A 17345-nucleotide genomic window follows, 5' to 3' on the forward strand; every position below is an offset into this window, starting at 1 on the left:
TGACTTAGAAAGCCCGAGCCGGCGCAAGGAGTGACCCGAGGCTCCGGAGGCTGGCCTGGCGTCGCAGCAGGCCAGGCCTGCTCCTCTCCACTAGCAGAAGGGCCCTCACCTCCAGCTGGGGGCGGGACGGAGGCCTAGCGTGAAGGAAGGGCGGACGGCAGCAAAGTCAGCGCGCGGCGCATCCATCTGCCCTGACAGCCAGCAATTACACCGCGTGATCGCCAGATTACTCCAAATGCATTTATTACAGGGGTTAGAAGCGGGGGACTTATTTACTGGCAAATCCATACTCATTACAAGACTCAGCCTAGCCTAGACTGAAAACAGCTCAACTGAAACAAATAATTACCAAAGTCCTTCCAGCACGAGGCTCTCAGGTGGTTGGGGAGAGCGGTGGAGGGGCGCCGGGCACTCTCCATGAAGAAAAGGGAGGAACAGGCCTCGGGTAAAGGATACCCCGCCGCCCACCCGGAGACGATGCGATGCGCATGCCCGCCCAGGGTATGAATATGCAAATAAGCCCCGCAGGGTGGGCGGGCTGACACGCTGGGCGCCAAGGGCTTGGGTCCGCCGCCCACACCCGCCGTGGCCGAGAGGCGTGGGGAAGGGGAGCGACCGGGGGCAGCGTTCCAAGACCCGGCCTTGGAGATGCAGCGCACGTCCTGAATTGTCCCAGGAAAGATACACTGGGCGGGGCACAGAGATCAAGCCCCCAAGCTGAATGAATGAAAGGATAGCCTAGACAGTCCTTGCCTGGATCTCACAGGCCTGAGGACGGCTTGGTGGGTGTGGAGGGGCCACCTCCCAGGGTATCGCGGGGCTGGGGTCTTCTCCGGGTACTCCCACCAGGCGCACACTGTTCTGACCTTGTAGCCACACCTCTGACAGACACTGGGCGTCCTGGGCGCTGTAAACTTGGGGATAGCACATTGCGGTCTCAGGCCTTCCGCACCCACTTGGAACTCTGGGATTCCAGAAAAAAAAAAAAATCAAGGTTGTTTTTTTTTTTTTTAAGGACTGATAGATCTCGCCTGGACTCTTGCTCCCATTTGACAGATGAGAAAATTGAGGCGGGGCCGGCCGCAGTCTGCTTGCACGGGAGTGCAGCCCCTGGGCCTCCCGGGTGGCGGTATCGGCAATCGGTGCCCTGGGCGGAGAGCTGTCAGGACGATTGAAATGTGGGCTCGGCCTTTCTGCCCGCTGGGCAGATGCTGGCACCGCCACCCGCGCCTTAAATATTCATTCACTTGACAGAACACTAATTAAACAAAGTAAGGTGCATTATTACTTGATTAAAATTTTTATTGGCAGCTTAATTGGTCTGTTAGTTGCCCCTTAGGGAGTTGGTCACCCGCTTCCCCCTCCCCACGCCGTGTGGGAGAGGGCCCCTAGCCATCCTTGCGCCTCCTAGCCCTTCCCGGCCTGTGGGGCCACCCGGGACCCCCGCCCCCCAGCACCCCAGCAGCAGTCGGGGCGCTAGGGGCGGGGGGTGGGGGGGTGGGGGCGGGGGCCGGTGGCTGGAGCCCCGCCGCAAGGCCAGCAGAGCTCGCCGGGGCTCCACCTCCGAATGCGCATTCCAAACACCTTGGAGAGGAAGGCCTCAGTTTGATGGGCCTGGAGCTGCCGGGTGACCTACCCATCTCTGGGCCTAGACCTCGGGTTCCCTATGTGCTCCACCGCAGGGCTGCCCCCACAGGCCCTCTATCTAGGCACCTCCCTGCCCACAGCCTCTGTTCTTCCAGTCAGAGTGGGGGTGCCTTGCAGGCAGGTATGGGTGGGGGACCCAGACCTCGCCTGGCCCAGCTGTGGAAGGCCCCGGGAATGCCCCCACAGAACAGGTCATCTCCCACCCCCTATACAAGTACCCCTCTTGGTGCCACCCCTCTTGGGGGCTCGCCACCCCTGGAGTCAGTGGCTGGACACAGCCATCGTAAGTGGAGCTGGAACCTGCGTGTTCCGTCTTCACAAACCATACCTCATAGGTGCTTCTCCCACCTCCCCCTCAGGGTGATGGTGGTCTGGAGCCAACCTTTGCTCCTCTCAAACCAGCTGCCCTTTCCCTCTCTCTTCTCCCAGGTCTATCTTCTGGAGGGCTCACATCAGAGGAGAAGGACCAGGGGCTACTCCACGTGGACCTTTAGCACTAGTCAAACCCCTGGGTGAGCCTCAGTTTACATGCTAAGTCACTTCGGTCCTGTCCGACTCTTTGCAACCCCGTGGACTGTAGCCCGCCAGGCTCCTCTGTATGGGATTCTCCAGCCAAGAATACTGGAGTGGGTAGCCATGCCCTTTCTCCAGGGGATCTTCCCGACACAGGGATCGAACGTGTGTCTCTTGTGTCTCCTGCATTGGCAGCACTTACCACTAGTGCCGCCTGGGAAGCCCGGAGTCTCAGTTTACCCAGTGTAAAATGGGTACCCGAACTCATCCAACAGGCATGGCTCGATTGTGGGGCGCTGAGGCAGGAAATTGCCCTCTCCACCCTGAGCTCTCATCTCACCTGCTGCCAGGGCACTGCCTCCATCACCCCACTTTACAGATAGTGGATGCCGAGGGGTCAGTGACATGTTCAGGGTCGTCTGGGGTGGGGGGCGCCCAGGAGAGAGAGAAAGCAGGCTGGGCCATGGGGGAGTGGCAAGACTGGGGAATGCTACTGGAAAGCCAGGGGTGGGCAAAGCTCTGTCCGTTCTGTTCACATGCCAGCGCGCCAGCTCCTTAGCCCATTCAGCAAATGGTGAACCCGCTCTGGGGGTGGGGCCGGGAAAGAAATGGGCCTTCCCGGGATGGCCTGGGTCTGGGTCACACCCCGACCTTCACCATGCCCGCTACCGCCCCCATCCCCATTGCTGGCCCCACTCACCCCGCTGCGGCCCTCTCCAAACCCGCCTGCCTGCTCTCCAGAGAGGATCCAGGCCTGGCCGATGACAGAGGAATCGTCTGGCAGCCCCAGAAGCCGCCGCTGGCGAGCAGGAGGCGAGGTAATTGGCATCACCGGCTGCGGGAGCAGGAAATGAGCGGCCGCAGGCCGCGTGGAGCGGGAAGCTGTTCAGTGTCATCCGCCTTATCTGGGAACAGGCTGCCCAATTACAGGGCCCTGCCCACTACACCCAACAGCTGCTGGCTCCCCGCTGCCCCCCTCCCTGGTGTCCTCACAGCATCTCGGGGCCTGGGGGGGGCATCTGCTGCCCCTGCCAGAAAGGACCAGGCAGCTGCCGAGGGAGAGGCCTGCCCTGATAGCCACCATCCAGGTACGCAGCACAGGTGCGCCTCCACCCCCGGCCAGGCCTGGCATACAGGGCAGCAGTCACCAGGTCCGGCTCTCCTCACCTCCACCTTACTGTCCAGGCCGAGCCCTGCCCAGGGCTGCCTCTTCTCCTAAGTGTCAGGAGTACTCAGGCCAGGAGCCGAGGTGAGAAGTGAGGGGCACACAGTTGGGTCCCCGGCCGCCCCATCTCAGGGTTCCCTCAGGGGAGAACGAGCGGGTCACCCCGCTCAGCTGCCTCGCTCCCTCTGCCAGCCTCCGAAGGAGAGGATTCATAACTCCGTGGGTGGACAGTGCTCAGAAACGCAGCGCCACTGGGGGCTGTGATAGTCTGTCATGTATTAGGAAAACAGGACGCTAATGGGCTTGCAAGTGCACACGGCACCGCCCGATATTAGCTGATCACGCCGTGGCTCACAGGCCGGGGTGGGGATGGCGGGCCCAGGAGGGCCGGCACAGGCCGGGGCGGGGACAGCAGGCCCAGGAGGACCCGGCCGCCCTTCCAGACCAGCGATGGGGGGGGTGGGGGGCACCTGGGCACACCGTGTGCGCCACAGAGGCCCGGGGGTGGCACGCAGGAACGAGAAACTGGCTCTGGAATTGGACCCGACTTGAGTTCAAATGCTGTGCCTTCACCAGTTTGGCCCTCCACTTCTGCATCTGTCCGCGTGGTCGTGAGAACTCAGCGGACTCCCGGACCGAAGGCTCAGACAGCGCTGAGCTCGGAGTCAATGCCCAGCAAGGGACGGTCCCCGCCCCCCTCCTCCCGCAAATGCTCCAGCATCCCTGAGTGTCAGGCCCTCCTTTCTGGGAAGGTCCCTGCATGGGGGACACCTTCCCACAGCCCCCCTCCACCGTGGCCCTCGGGATGATGGGTGCTGGGGCGGGGTTGCCTTAAGGACACACGCTTAAGTGCCCTCTGGGGCTCCCCGAGTCGCGTAAGAGTCCCCTTCCTTCGTGTAAGAGTCTCTGTCCTTCATATGAGAGTCCCCTTCCCTTCTCCAGACAGAGAGGGGCCAGATGGCCTCAGGATCTCGCCCCTCCGCCCCTCTCTCTTCGCCTGAAAAGAGGCCATGATGGTCTGTTTGGCCCCAGAGAGCCCTGACTCCCCGGGAGCTTCCCCTGGACTGGGATCGGGGGTCTGGCTGGCTCCTCTCTCTGTCCTAGAGCTGGCACCAAGTGGTCACTTCCCACGAGCTCTGATTCCCCCTCATGAAACTGCTGATCAAGCTGGAGCCGTGCACGAACAGGGCAGACGAGGGTTCTGCCAGTCCTCTGGCTTGAGCACAGGAACCTCACTTTCTCGGTCCACAGATGGGGGAACTAGGAGGAACTGCAGTAGGCTGTCCCCTCCCCTAAACTCAGCCTCCAGCCAGCTCGCCCCAGAGACCTGCCAGCCTTATAAACTAGCAGCTCTCTGAGGCCAAGAGCGGCACAGGGGCGACCCAGGGTCACCTGATGGGCATGCTGAGAGCAGGCTTAGTGATAAGCGGTGTGGTGCAGACTGGCCTGCAGGGAGAGGCCTGGTGGCAGGGTGACTAAGGGAGGCTTCTTGGAGGAGGTGGCATGGCAGCAGAGACCAGAAGGAAGGCCAGGCAGGCCTGGGCTGGGCAGGGGTCCTGAGGTGGGAAGGCTGGGCCTGTCCTTGTGGCAGTGCACCTGGAGTGTGGACCCAGCCACGAGCCTGGAGCCCTGAGTCCGGGAGCATAGTATTTATAAGACAGGCTGGGAACCTTCGCAGGGGGCGGGACAGGACCCTCACTCAGAGCCTCAGCCGGTTCATACCACCCCAGCACCAACTCATGGAGACCCCAGGATTGGCCTAGCACCCCCACTGTGTTCTCAGTTGTCCCCAGTGGTCAACTGGGACCCCAGGGCCCCCTCTGTCCCTCAACCTATTGGCATCTTCACCACAACCAGCCCGGCCACTGCCACCACATTCAGGACCTCCCCCCGGAACCCCACGAGGGCTGGGCCGGGAGCCGGGTGGGGCTGGCACCCACCTGGCCCCCGGCTGTCACTCACAGATGGAGACCCGGGCTCCGTCTCCCCGTCCGTCTGTCCACTCTCTCGTGGAGCCTCCTGTTTGTGCAGCTGCTCCCCGTTCCTCACCACCCTCCTCCCTGCAGACAGCTTGGTTGGGCTGTGGGTGTGAATTTCCACTAGGAGGGAGGGGCCGTTCCTTCTGTTGCTGAAGCCTGGGGAGGGAGCAGGAAGCCATGCGGAGGGAGGGCTGGGGAAGGGCAGCGGGTTTCCCGGGGAGGTGGAGGGGGTGCCTGCAGAACAGGGCTGAGATCCAGCTCCCTCTGCCCCTTCTGTGAAGCCAAACAGGTGGGGGCACCCAGGGCTGGATGGCCCCCAGGCTGAGAGCAAAGCGGGCTGTGGTCCCTTTAGTCCTCTAATGCATCCGTCTGGCAACCCTTCCCCACAGGGAGGACAAGCTGTGGTCCCATTTTGTGGATGGGCGGCCCAAGACCCGGGGAGGATTGATAATATCTCCTGGGGACCCAGTTGCTCACAGAGCTCCCCAAGTGCCCAGCCCCTGTGGCTGTCGGTGGGAGCCAGCGTGTCCCCACTCAGCTGCATCCAGGCTGCTCCGGGGGTACAGGAGCACACCCCAGCAGTCACGAGCCAGGCCTGGTGCTAAGAACTGACCCGGACCAGCGCTCTGTGTAAGGAGGGGGAGCTGAAGCAGTGCAGGGGAGCGGGGAATAGACCCACCCTCCAGCCGTCTGTCCGTGGACGTTTACTGCTGGTCTAACGTGCCAGGCCCTGGGGACCAGGAGAGAGCTGGGGCTCCTGCCTCTGCAGAGCTCGCTGCCTGGCGGGGACAGACAATGGGTAGGAGCCGCGCTATAGATAGAAAATGTCACTTTATGCCCAGTGCTGGGCAAGGACACGGGCGAGGTGCCCCCCAGCTCCTCCTGGACCCTATGCGGGGGGCCATGTGCGATGGGGACAGGCAGACCCTGAGCTGCCTGCTCCCACCCCAGCTCAGGCTCTGCCTCCCCTCCCCACCCCCAGGCTGTGCAAAGCTCCTGTCCCCTGTGGTTCCTGCTAATGAAGGGCAACTCCACCCACCCAGAAACCAGGCTGCTTCCAGCTGGTATTTAAAGAGGTGTCTTTGAGTGTGATGATGGCGCTTGTTCCTGGTCCTGTCTTCTGCCCACCCCGCAGTGTCCCTCTCAAGGTAAACGAGATGATGGAGGACAGAGCTGCCCTGCACCCCTGCTTTGGTCCCACGGGAGCACCTCATCCAGGCCAGGCTCCCTGTGTGGGGCACAGCAGATTCGGGGACAGCTAAAGCCTAAGGCTGCTCTCAGGTCACATCAGTTGGCTGTGAATGAGGGTCAGCTTCTGGATCAGGACTAGTGAAGTAGGGAAGGCTTCCTGGAGGAGGCCACGTCAGCACAGAAAAGAAAAGGCAGGTGGCGGCCAGACTTCAGCGCGTTGGGAAGTGGCAGGTGGGAGATTCATCAACTGTTTCAAGAAATTCAGCTGTGAGGGCGAAGAGAGAAAGAAGGCTGCAGCTAGAGGGAAAGAGGAGGTTCAGGGAAGGTTTTTTTTATGTTTATTTATTTATTTGGCTGTGTTGGGTCTTAGTTGCGGCACATGAGATCTTCATTGCATCATACAGGGTGTTTCATGGGCTCTCCAGTTGTGGCGCCTAGGCTCAGCAGCTCAGTGGCATGTGGGATCTTAGTTCCCCAACCAGGGACCAAACTCACGTCCCCTGTGTTGCAAGGTGGATTCCTAACCACCGGACCACCAGGGAAGTCCCAGGGAATGTTTTTAACAGGAGGCACTCAAAGTCCTTAAAAGCTGCCTGGAAAATGCTATCTGAGGAGGGCTGGCCACTCAAGAAAAGAGGAATTTCAAAGGGAAGACCCCTCAAGGTAGGAAGGAAAGGGCTGGCCAGGCAGGGGTGGAGACCAGGAGCAAGAGTTTAGAAACTGGGTAGGTAGCAAGAAGAGGGGAATTTCTGTCTTCTCTGAGAAGTGACAGACGAGGTCATCTTTCTCCCCAGGAAGGACTTGCCCATTTAAGAGATGAGGAAACTGAGGCCCAGGAAGGTTCCACGGCTTGCCCTTGGCCCGAAGACTCTCTGGGACTCAATGGCTGGCTGCTAGCCTATACCCTGTCAGGCATCTCTGGCCTGAGAGGGGATGAAAGGGGTGAGGGCCTGAGGGCGCCCTCCGGGGAGCCCAGCGGCCCCTCTGTTGATATCTGCTGGAAACACCGCCCAGTGTTTGTAGGGCAGCGTGTTTCCCAAAGCTCTCAGATCATCAAGCTCGCTGCTGAGCGCAGCCTCCTGGGGAAGCAGCAGCTGCCTTCTTCGCAAACTTGTTAATAATCCCTGCTGTCAGGTGGTCCTTCTTCTGTCTAACCTAAATCTCTCCTGTTGTGGCTGAGCCAGTGGCCTCTACACGGCTCGGCCGTCCTGGAGTGGCTGCCATCGCCCCGCTCTGGAGGTCCACACTGCCCCGTGCCCTCGGCTGTGGGTGCTCACACCGGTGGGTGACCATCTCCCCGGGTGCCTGTCTCCCTGGTCCCTTCCCAAAGCTCCTCTCTGAGCTGAGACCTGCCCTCTGACCCCAGCTACCACCTGGCTCCTCTCTCCTGCCTGGTGGGGGAAGGCCAGGACTTTCACAGGCTGGGGCATCTCCTGCCACCCGGGGCCAGGTCTCCCTTCCTGAACTGGGCTGGAGATAAGAGTCAGGGGCACCACCTGGGTGGAGCACTCAAACGGTGCCCAGTGGGCAGGAAGCACTTGGTGAGGACGCCCCCCCCCAGGCCATGGGCGAGGTGGGCAGGATGGTGTGGAAGGACCCCAGGACGTGGCCTCACATCTCAGCCCTGTTGCTAGCTCCCGGGTGACCCTGAGCAGACCCTTCCCCTCTCCATCTCCTTCCCCACCTGCAGGCAAGTGAGGGGCTCTGGAGCCGGCGGCTGTAGGGCCAGCCCGGGAGCAGCCAGAGAGGGACTCTGATTCCCCTGAACCCCCACCCCCAGGCAGGATCCCTGCATTCCCCCAACCTGATCCAGCTCTGGGGCCATGTGTGCCGAGGCATCTGGATCCAGAAGCATCCGTGCGGCCTCAGACTGGCCCTGCCTGCCCGCCCCTATCCAGGCCTGGGTTTCTGGCCACACTCCCACAGGGCGCACGGACATCCCTGACCCCGCATCTCAGGCCCTCAGGACCGCAGGCCTGGTCTGGCAGCCACCTCCAGATCCCAACCTGCAGGAAGCCGTGGGCTGTGACAGCCCCGTCTGCAGAGCCCAGCCTGGTTAATCTGCTTCATTAAAGACACTAATTAATTGGCTTAATTAAAAGGGTAACCTGGAAGCCCGCAGAACTACCTCCTAGCAAGGCATGAAGCTACACAGAGGCAGCCCTAGCGCTGAGAAGGGGAGCACCCCCCGGCCCCCCAGCATGCCCATCCTAGGGCCCAGCCCCAGAGGATGGCCCGGACACTATCCCCAGCCTACTTCAGCCGGGTGACTGCTGTTCAGCGACACCCCACACCCTGCACCCACACACCCCACAGTCAGGCCCAGCACGCCAGGCGGGAGTCAAAAGTCCCACATTCATATGCACCGCTTGGCTGCAGTTAAGAGCCCAGAATGTAAGTGGGCCGTAATTAGAGGCACAGGCAGGCTGCAGCCGATAAAGGTCAGCAGGCCGGGAGGGAGGGATGTCCGCAGTAGAGAGGCTGAGCCTGGCCACACCGTGCCTGTCCCACGGGGAGCTGGGCAAGCTCGAGCCAGGGCTGTTGGCACCGTGGCAGAACGCCATCTGGGCAAGGAGCCTGTGCACCACCAGCTCCCACGATCACGAAGCTTCTGGGGTCAAGACAACTGGCTTTAGGTCCCACCTCTAGAGACTGGGTGATTGTGGCATTCATTCTTATTTATTTATTCCTCCGTGTTGGGTCTTAGTCGCGGCATGTAGGATCTTTTTTAAAATATTAATTCATTAATTGGCTGCGTCGGGTCTTAATGTGGCACACCGGGTCTTTGTTGCGCCGCGCGGGGTCTTTCACTGCGTACCGACCCTCTAGTCGTGACACGCTGGGCCCAGTAGTTGCGGCGCTCAGGTTGAGTTGCTCTGCGGCACGTGGGATCGTAGTTTCCCAACCAGGGATCAAACCCGTGTCCACTGCATAGCAAGCCAGATTCTCAACCACTAAGTCCCCAGGATCTTTTCTCAGTTACAGCATGAGAACTCTTAGTTGTGGCGTGTGGGATCTAGTTCCCTGACCAGGGATCGAACTTGGGTCCCCCTGCATTCCCAGGGAAGTCCCTGAGCCCTCGTTCTTCATCCGCAGAACACCTGCCAGGGATGCCTGGCAACTTGCCCTTGCAGGAAGGAAGGCCCTCCCCAGCTCAGCAGAGAGTGCTGAGATTGATTAGCCATGTCTGCCCAGGGCAGTGGGTAAGGAAAGGAGGCTTGCGTGCCACTCTGATCCCAACCATCCTGCCAGCCTCCAAAGAGGTTAATCTCTTGTGTCAACATTTCAAACCTTTCCCACAGTCAGAAAACAATTCTCGTAACTCCTCGAATATAAGGCACCAATGCCGGAAATGGTTTTTACCAGTCTTCATTTGTGTGAGAGTCAGACACAACTTAACAAGTAAACAATGACAAATTCATCTAAGCTTCCCGCCGCCCTTTGAGATTCAGAATCGAGCATCCCTGGTTCAGAACTGAGGCTCCGGTGGCCTGTCTGGAGCCGTCCCCTGGCCTGGAGTGTATTCTTTCTCACTGGAAGAAGGTGGGTGGGGCATCACCAAGGAAGGAATTTGCACTGGTGTGGAGACCCTGCTTTCCTCCCCCAAACGCTGCCTGAGACGCCAGCCAAGTTCACGGGCAGCCCCCACCTCTTTCTCAAGCAGAAATGGCATAAACACCGTAACACGGTGCGTGGGGACCAAGTGGCCTTGGAATATTCACTCACTGCCTTCCTCGAAGCCCCCAAGAGAGGACAGATAGGACTTTGGGATGGGGTGGGAGTGGCCCCCAAGATCCAAAGGACCCCAATTAGGCCCCAGATTCCCTGGGGGATGAGAAGGGAGTGAGATCAGAGGCCATGGGTCCTCTGTCCATCGGTTTAGGATGTGTAAGTGTTCGTGGGGGTGGGAGGGAGCCCCCTGAGGGTCCATGGCCCTAGCCCTGCCCATGTGATGGACAGGGCCTAAAGGCAGTCCGGCCAGCCTGCTGTGCAGGGAGGAAATCACCAACCTTGGCCCCCTGGACCAACCTTGGCACTCAAGGACCCTGAGCTCAGAGAGCAGAGTCATTTAGGCCCAGGTCCGGGCGCACAGGGGCGTCAGCTCACAGCCCACACTGAAGCCCACACTGAAGCTGCAGGGTGGGGGCTCAAGGCCCCCGGACAGATTTAGCCTCCTTACAAACAGCTGTTAGCCTGCTCAGCCGACAGCTCTGCCACCGGCCCAGGAGCCAGAAGCGAGGTTCCAGCGAGGGTGCCCCTGCCCAGCAGGGATGAGGCTCCATCAGAGCCAGGCCCCGGGGAGGGCGGGGCCGCAGCTCAGCTCTCACTACCAACAGTGTGAGGCCAAGCTGCCAGAGTCCCTGCCCCCTCCCAACTTGAAGACCCCCCCCCCATCACCCACATGGGTGTCCACGGGGCTGTCAATGCTGGTGTCTTCCCAGAGCTGCTTCACCCGGGGGAGCCCAGCCCCTTCCCTTCCCTGACCAGGCACCCACAAGACACGAGCTTCTGTCCACACGCTCCCGTCCCAGCATCCCTGGCCCCATGTTACAGATGAGGAAGTTGAGGCCTGGAGAGGAGGCCAGGTGAGCGGCTAGAGGAACTCCAACCTGGGGCTCTGGAGCTGCACCCACAGGCAGGCCTCCATGGGGTCTCCTCCCTCCCCAGGCAGGCGCAGTACCTGGGCCCAGACCCCTGGACCCACACCCCAGGGTTTGTCCTGGATAATGCAAATCTGTCCTTCCTGGGTGGGAATCCTCAGGTGCGGGGCGGGAGTGGGGCTGGACCACTTAGAACCCAGCATGGTTCGGCCGAGAGCCACCTGCTCAGTCTAACAGCTGGGTGACCCCATCAACGTTGTGTGGCCTTCACTGCACCCAGCCCTGGGAGCGGGGACTCTCCTCCCTGGGGGACCCCTGGGAGTGGGGGTTACACAGTGGGGGAGTGGGCCCAGATGCATCCACAGCTACATGGTCAGGAAGGAGCGGGGCTGGGACCAGCTTGTCCTCCCAAGGGCTGCCTGCGACTCTGCCCACGGGACAGCAGCCACCCCCAGGGCGGCAGGCCGGCTACCCCTCCGTGGGCAGGCAGGGAGAGCACTGGACTCAGAGTCACGTCATGGGACCACGCTCTGGCCCGGCCTCTTGGGAGCTGAGCGTCCTCCGGGACCGCCTGTCTCTCTGGGACTGGGGTCCTTCACTTGGGAAACGTAGCCATCGCCCCCACCCACAGGCTGGTGTGAGTCCTGGAGGGAGCCAGCAGGGTTGAGCAGAGGACGTGGAGCCCGGCAACTGGCTCCCCGTGGGGGTCGCCGGCGCCTGCCCAGGCGGTGCTGGGGCGTCAGGGCCCGAGAGCCTGACTGCCCATCCTCGGAAGCGAGCCCAGGGGAAGAGCAGATGATCGCCCTCACCATTTCACCAGGCCGCGCGTTATGAATATTAATAGCATTAATTATTTCTAATCCGGCATCCAGGCCCAGGCTGGCTGTGAGTGATCCCCAGGCCCCCAGGCTCCAGGGGACGCTCAGCCCCCTCCCCAAGGCTGTGGGATCTGAGTCTGGGGCACACTTCCAGGGGCAGCGCTGGGGGTGGTGAGGAGAGGCCCAGCCAAGCCCTAGCGACGAAGGGACCTACAGACAAGATTCCGCCTGGGGGTCCCCTAGGAAGGTGCCATGCAGGCTCAGCTCCCATTTCACAGATGGGAAAACCAAGTCAGCTCAGGATGAGAAGGTGGCAGGTTCGGCCGCAGGGGAAACCCAAATAGACGCCGCCTGCCCCTCACCAGCCAGATACCCACACATCTCCCAGAGGGGGTTTCCTGGGCCCTAAAAGGGGGTGACGGGGCCTCCCTCACAAGGGGCTGCAGTGCAGCTCAAGGTCGAGGGCTTGGAACTCTGCGGGGCGGGCAGTGACTCTGCCTCCGTGCACCATCGCGGCCGTTTGGGTGCTCAGCAGAAACGCACTTAAGAATGGGCTCTGGCTCGGGTCCCGGTGGCACCCCGAGAGCTACGTGACAGGCAGCGAATGTCACCTTCACAGAGCCTCAGTTTCCTCATCTCTAAAATGGGACAAATAACTATTCACAACCTGTAGGGCTGCTCTGAGGAATCAAGGAGACAGTACACATACACGCCGATCCAGACACAGTCTGAACTCTGTGAACAGCAGTAGCTCTTGTCATTATTACTGTGATTATTGTGTTGTTGTTTTTAATTAACCCGTCAGCTTCCACACCTCCTCCCCAAGCCTGAGTCAGGCCAGGGGCCAGCACCCTCCAGGGCCAGATCTGGGAAGAGTTCCTGGGTCTGGGCAAGACTGACCACACCCACTCCCGGCCATCCGAGAGTCCAGGGCAGCCCCTCCCCACAGAGACCCCAGCCTCCTGCAGACAAGAGCCTCTGTCCTGCTGACCCCAGGTCAAGGCAGGGGCAGTGTGTTGGCACAAAGGCCGGTCTCTGTCTATGCCTGCGGCGGGGGCAGCTGCCCACGGAGGGCCCTCCTGCCACAATGAGGCCTTTGAGCAGCTACCAGCAAGAGCTGAGCTCTCCTTGAAGGCCCCCAGCTCTCACAAGTCTTGTCTGTCTGTGAGGCCACCGGGCCAGCAGGCAGCTGCCGTGGGGGAGGAGGGCCCATGCCCACCCTGCTGCTGGGCATACCACCTCCCCGGCCTCCTCTCCCCCGGAGGATGCCTGGCCAAGGCCGGGTGCAGCCTGAGAGCCAGCTTGGGCCTCGGGGGATGGAGGGGAGAGCTGGCCCACCTCCCTGCTCAAGTGACACTTCCAGGCTGGAAACACTGAACACGGGGAAAGCCCTGTGCCTCCCACCCCAGGCTCGCAGGAAGGCAGCGCGGGGCTAGGGCGCAGCCTCCCGGCTTCCCTTCCTCTTAGCCTCAGTTTTCCCACCTATAGAATGCACCTTCCAAGTGCAGTCCCCACCTCCACCCCAGAGCATCTGTGAGAGTCAAATGAGACCCGCATTTAAGGCTTCACCCCGCGCCCAGCAGGTGCGAGACACAATCCACCTAATCATGACCATCACAACTCCTACCTGGACCCCGCTTCAGCCCCAGCTCAGCCTGGGGACCTTGGCATGGAGACGGAGCCTCCCTGAGTCTCTGGTTTCTCTTTTATAAGATGGGCCAATGCCACCCACTCTCAGGGCTGCTGTGAAGGGAAAGCCATTTATCAACCAGCCTCAGGCTCAGGAAGCCTTGCTTGGATGAATTAACGAATCCCAGATTCCACTCCAGAGTTACGTTACAGGGAGGCCTGCCCAGCGCTGGGGGATGGGAGGCAGGAAGGGCTGGTTCCCGCAGGCAGTCAGGGGCAGCTTTCCGCTGGAGATGGCCAGTCACCCAAAGTGGGGATTGAGGGTGGCCTTCTGGACCCAAGGAACAGCTGAAGTGTGAGTTATGTCGTCCGCAGGCCTCGTGGGGGAGGGTCTGGAGGAGAGGCTGGTAGGCTGGGAAGGTCTGAAATGCCAGGCTTTGGTCCATGTTTCAGGACACAGGGAGCCACGGATGATCTGAAAGCCAGTGAGTGACTGGATTGAGTATGAATTCTTAACTGTCTGGGAGTGTCTCTGCTAGAGGGCAGGGATGGGGGACATTTCCACACAGCACACTCTTTGCTTCCGCTACAGTTTAGAGCGGGCTGGTCAGCAGTGTGTGAGAAGGGGGCTTGGGGCCAAGCAGAGACGTCCGGAGCCTGACCCTCCGTGGGTCCTAGTCCCAAAGCCAGCACTGCCCAGGGCTACCCTGATGCACCCCTGTGGGCGGCCCTGCAGCCAGCATGGGGGATGCAGAGCCTGGGTTCAAATCCCACTCTGCCCTGACTTGGTACGAACGACACTGCCTCTCTGAGACTCTGTCTCCATGTCTGTGAGGCAGGAAAGGATGCCTGAGCCCCACAGTGGCCCTGAGGACCATTAAGTTCAACACTCGAAGGCGTCTGCAGCAGGGGACCCCTGTTCCCTCCTCTGGGGCACCCTCACCTTGGAAGAGGGGAGCCTGGGGACCAAGGGGGACCCGGGTCTCTGTGGGGCCCCGACCAGAGGCAGTAACCGCCAGTGTTCAGATCCCACCTCTGCCTCCCGGGAGCTCTGTGGTCGCAACCCTCCGTGCCTCAGTTTCCTCACATGTAATAAGACAGTGGATACTTCACAGCACAGAGATGCTCTGAGGACCACGTGAGACATGCCTGGGGAGCTCTGGGCCTAGGGTGAGGACTCAGTCACTGCTGTTGTTTCCACATGGCTGGCTCTGAATACCCTCCCGTCCCCCCAGAGAGGCTGAGGCCGCTTCCTGTTTTGGGGTGTCCAGACGTGCAGGGACTTGGGGAATCACACAGTTGATGGCTGCAGGGGTGTGGGGCCCCCGAGTCACCACTCCCAGCAACCGGCTCCCCCTCCCCACCCGGGAGACCCTCGGAGCCGCCTCTGGACTCTGCGTCCTCAGGACCCAGCCAGGTGGCCGCAGCGCCCACTCATGCCAGAATCAGGGCAGAAGGTGCTCAGCCGCACCCCAGTCCACACCGAGTCTGGGGCTGAACGACACTGTACCGAGTCCCCCCCTCTGCCTTTCAGGGCCCCGGAAACATGGCCTGCACCTCCCCCAGTCCAGGCCACCAGGTCAGCCAGGTCCAGCCGCACCTGGTCCAACAGGTCCCGTCCTTGTGGGGCCAGGCTCCCCCAACCTCCTGAGTCGGGGGAGAGTGGGGTGCCCCTCCTCCAGCTGCCCCACGAAAAGGGCCTCGCTGCAGAAAGCCGGCTGAGTAAATAATGACATTTCCTCCTCTCTCCTGCACTCTTCGCCCCTTTCCCTTCCACAAATAAATTATCAACATGCCCAGGTCCCGGCGGAGCGGAGCATATCGCTGGGAACAATGAAAAAGCTTTTAATAGGATTCCAGGAGCTGCAGCCACACGCTCGGGGCCCTAATGGAGATTGCTCCATGACCGCAGGCCGCCCATGCCCGCGCCCCCCGCACCGCCAGCTCCTCCCGGCCCGGCGGGCAGCGAGGCCCCGCGGGCTGCCCGCTGACGTCACGGGCAGCGTCTGGCTCCAGAGAACCCAGAGGAGGGGGCGGCACATGCCACCACCCCGCGGGTCCACTGCCAGCGACCAGGCCGACCCCGCGCCCTGGGAGGCCGACCCGGCCAGGAGGGCCCCGCCTGGCCCCCCCTCCCCGCAGCCTCCCCTGGTCTTCACACCCCACTAGGGTTAAGGGGCAGACTGCGCCTGCACACCGTGAGGCCTCAGGGAGGGCAGCCGAGTGCAGGGGAGGGCCGCGGCCTAGAGGGGGCTCTGAGCCCAGAGGACACAGCCAAGGAGGGGCCAGGTAGAGAGGGGAGCAGGGAAGACGAACCTCCCTGCCTCGGCTTCCCGTTTGAGGGCATCTGTAAGGACCAAGGGTGCCTTGCCGGTTGCCCTTCCTTGGTGTGACCTTGGGTGACTCACTTCAGCTGTGTTTGAGTCTCCCGGGGTAAGATCAGGATAATAATAGCCCACCTCAGAGGCGTGTTGGGGGGACAAACCCAGTTAATACCGCCGGCTGGGTAGCAGGTGCAATCTGTGGGCTGCTGCCTCTAGGACCACGACCACCATGTCCTTCCTTATGTGTTGGGGGTGAGGGGTAAGAGACCCTGTCCTGGCTGTGCCATCTTGGTCCAGTCACTTTGCGCCTCGGTTTTCTCTTTGATAAAACGGCTTGTTGTGAAGCCTCAAGGAGTCCTGGCATAGCGCTTCGCGGCATGTGGCGTAGACAGTAAGCACTCAATAAAGGCAGTCGTGATGGGCTTGCTGCTGCCCTCCCAGGAGGGATCTAGTCACCGGTCCCTGTGCCTGGCCTCTACTGGCACACAGGAGGTGCCCAGGAAGTAAATAACCAAGGGGAACCCACCTGACCCCATACCAGGGGACTCACCTGGGCAGAAGGTGAGTCAGAACTCACCAGCCCCACGCTCTGCCTTTTCACAACTGGGCCCTGACCCCTCTCACTCCTACCACCCCCCAACCCTACTGCTTCCCGGAGAACTTGGGGGCTCAGTTCTCCCCAATCCTCCCAAGGTACCCACATTCCAGCCTGACCCTCATCACAGCTGAGTGGTCTGGGTGCCCTCCTTTCCCCCCATCTGTCCACCTGCTACCCACCTGGGCTGCAGATGTCAGAGACCAACCTCTGCCCAGTGAGCCTACCAGCCAAGACGGGCAAGAGGCTAGCACGTGCAGCCCCCCAACTTCCAGATCCCCCAGCAGGGCCAGCATCCTGGCCCTGAAGCTGGCAGGGCCTGACCTATTGCTGAAGCACAGTCACTACTGGTTCCTACAGAGCCCATTTTGGACACTGTCACCCTATACCTTCACACTGACCTGGGGAAGTGTGCTCTGTTGGCCCATTTCACAGGTGTGGAGACTGAGGCACGGAGAAGGAAAGTGAGGTGTCCAGGGGCACCCAGCCGATAAGTAACAGGTAGGATTGGAACCCAGGTCACCAGCCTCCAGAACCAGGGCACTTCCGCTCTACGGTCTGGCTGCCTCCTGGTGGATCCTGACTTCCACCTGGCCTCGGACAAGGCCTTTCTCCACTCCATGCCTCAGCCCCCCTAGTCACAGTGGGAAGAAAATGAGCCAGGCAGAGTGGGGGCGTGCCACCGCCCAGCTCCCTCAATAGCCAAGTCTAGAGGTGTCTCAGGGCTCAGAGTCCCAGCGCCATGATGCTCTTGGGTCCTTTGGGACCTAGTGGTCCAACCCCTTGGTCAACAGTAGTGGGGAAACTGAGGCATACAGAGAGGCCCAGGCTCTGGCTGGGGGGTGGGGAGTAGGGCAATGTGTGTGGTCTGCCTCCCTGAGAC

General features: G+C 61.2%; 1 protein-coding gene and 1 long non-coding RNA gene across 6 annotated transcripts in view; one reads left to right on the top strand and one right to left on the bottom strand.

Annotated features, from left to right (window-relative positions):
* MACROD1 (mono-ADP ribosylhydrolase 1) overlaps positions 1-17345 on the top strand; it is a 154038-nt gene that overhangs the window by 95255 nt on the left and 41438 nt on the right. The gene's annotated exons all lie outside the window — the stretch shown is intronic.
* Positions 221-5387, bottom strand: LOC147341958 (uncharacterized). 2 transcript variants are annotated; one of them, XR_015157815.1, is made up of 2 exons: positions 5266-5387; positions 221-964 (listed from the first exon to the last, which is right to left on the bottom strand). It is a non-coding gene; the product is annotated as an uncharacterized LOC147341958 (long non-coding RNA). The 2 variants fall into 2 exon arrangements; XR_015157814.1 differs by lacking the exon at positions 5266-5387 and adding an exon at positions 2861-3011.

Source organism: Bos grunniens, chromosome 29, assembly GCF_055505025.1.
Source record: "Bos grunniens cultivar Pamir isolate PY7600 chromosome 29, Bosgru_T2T1.0, whole genome shotgun sequence".
NCBI classification, from domain to species: Eukaryota; Metazoa; Chordata; class Mammalia; order Artiodactyla; family Bovidae; genus Bos; species Bos grunniens.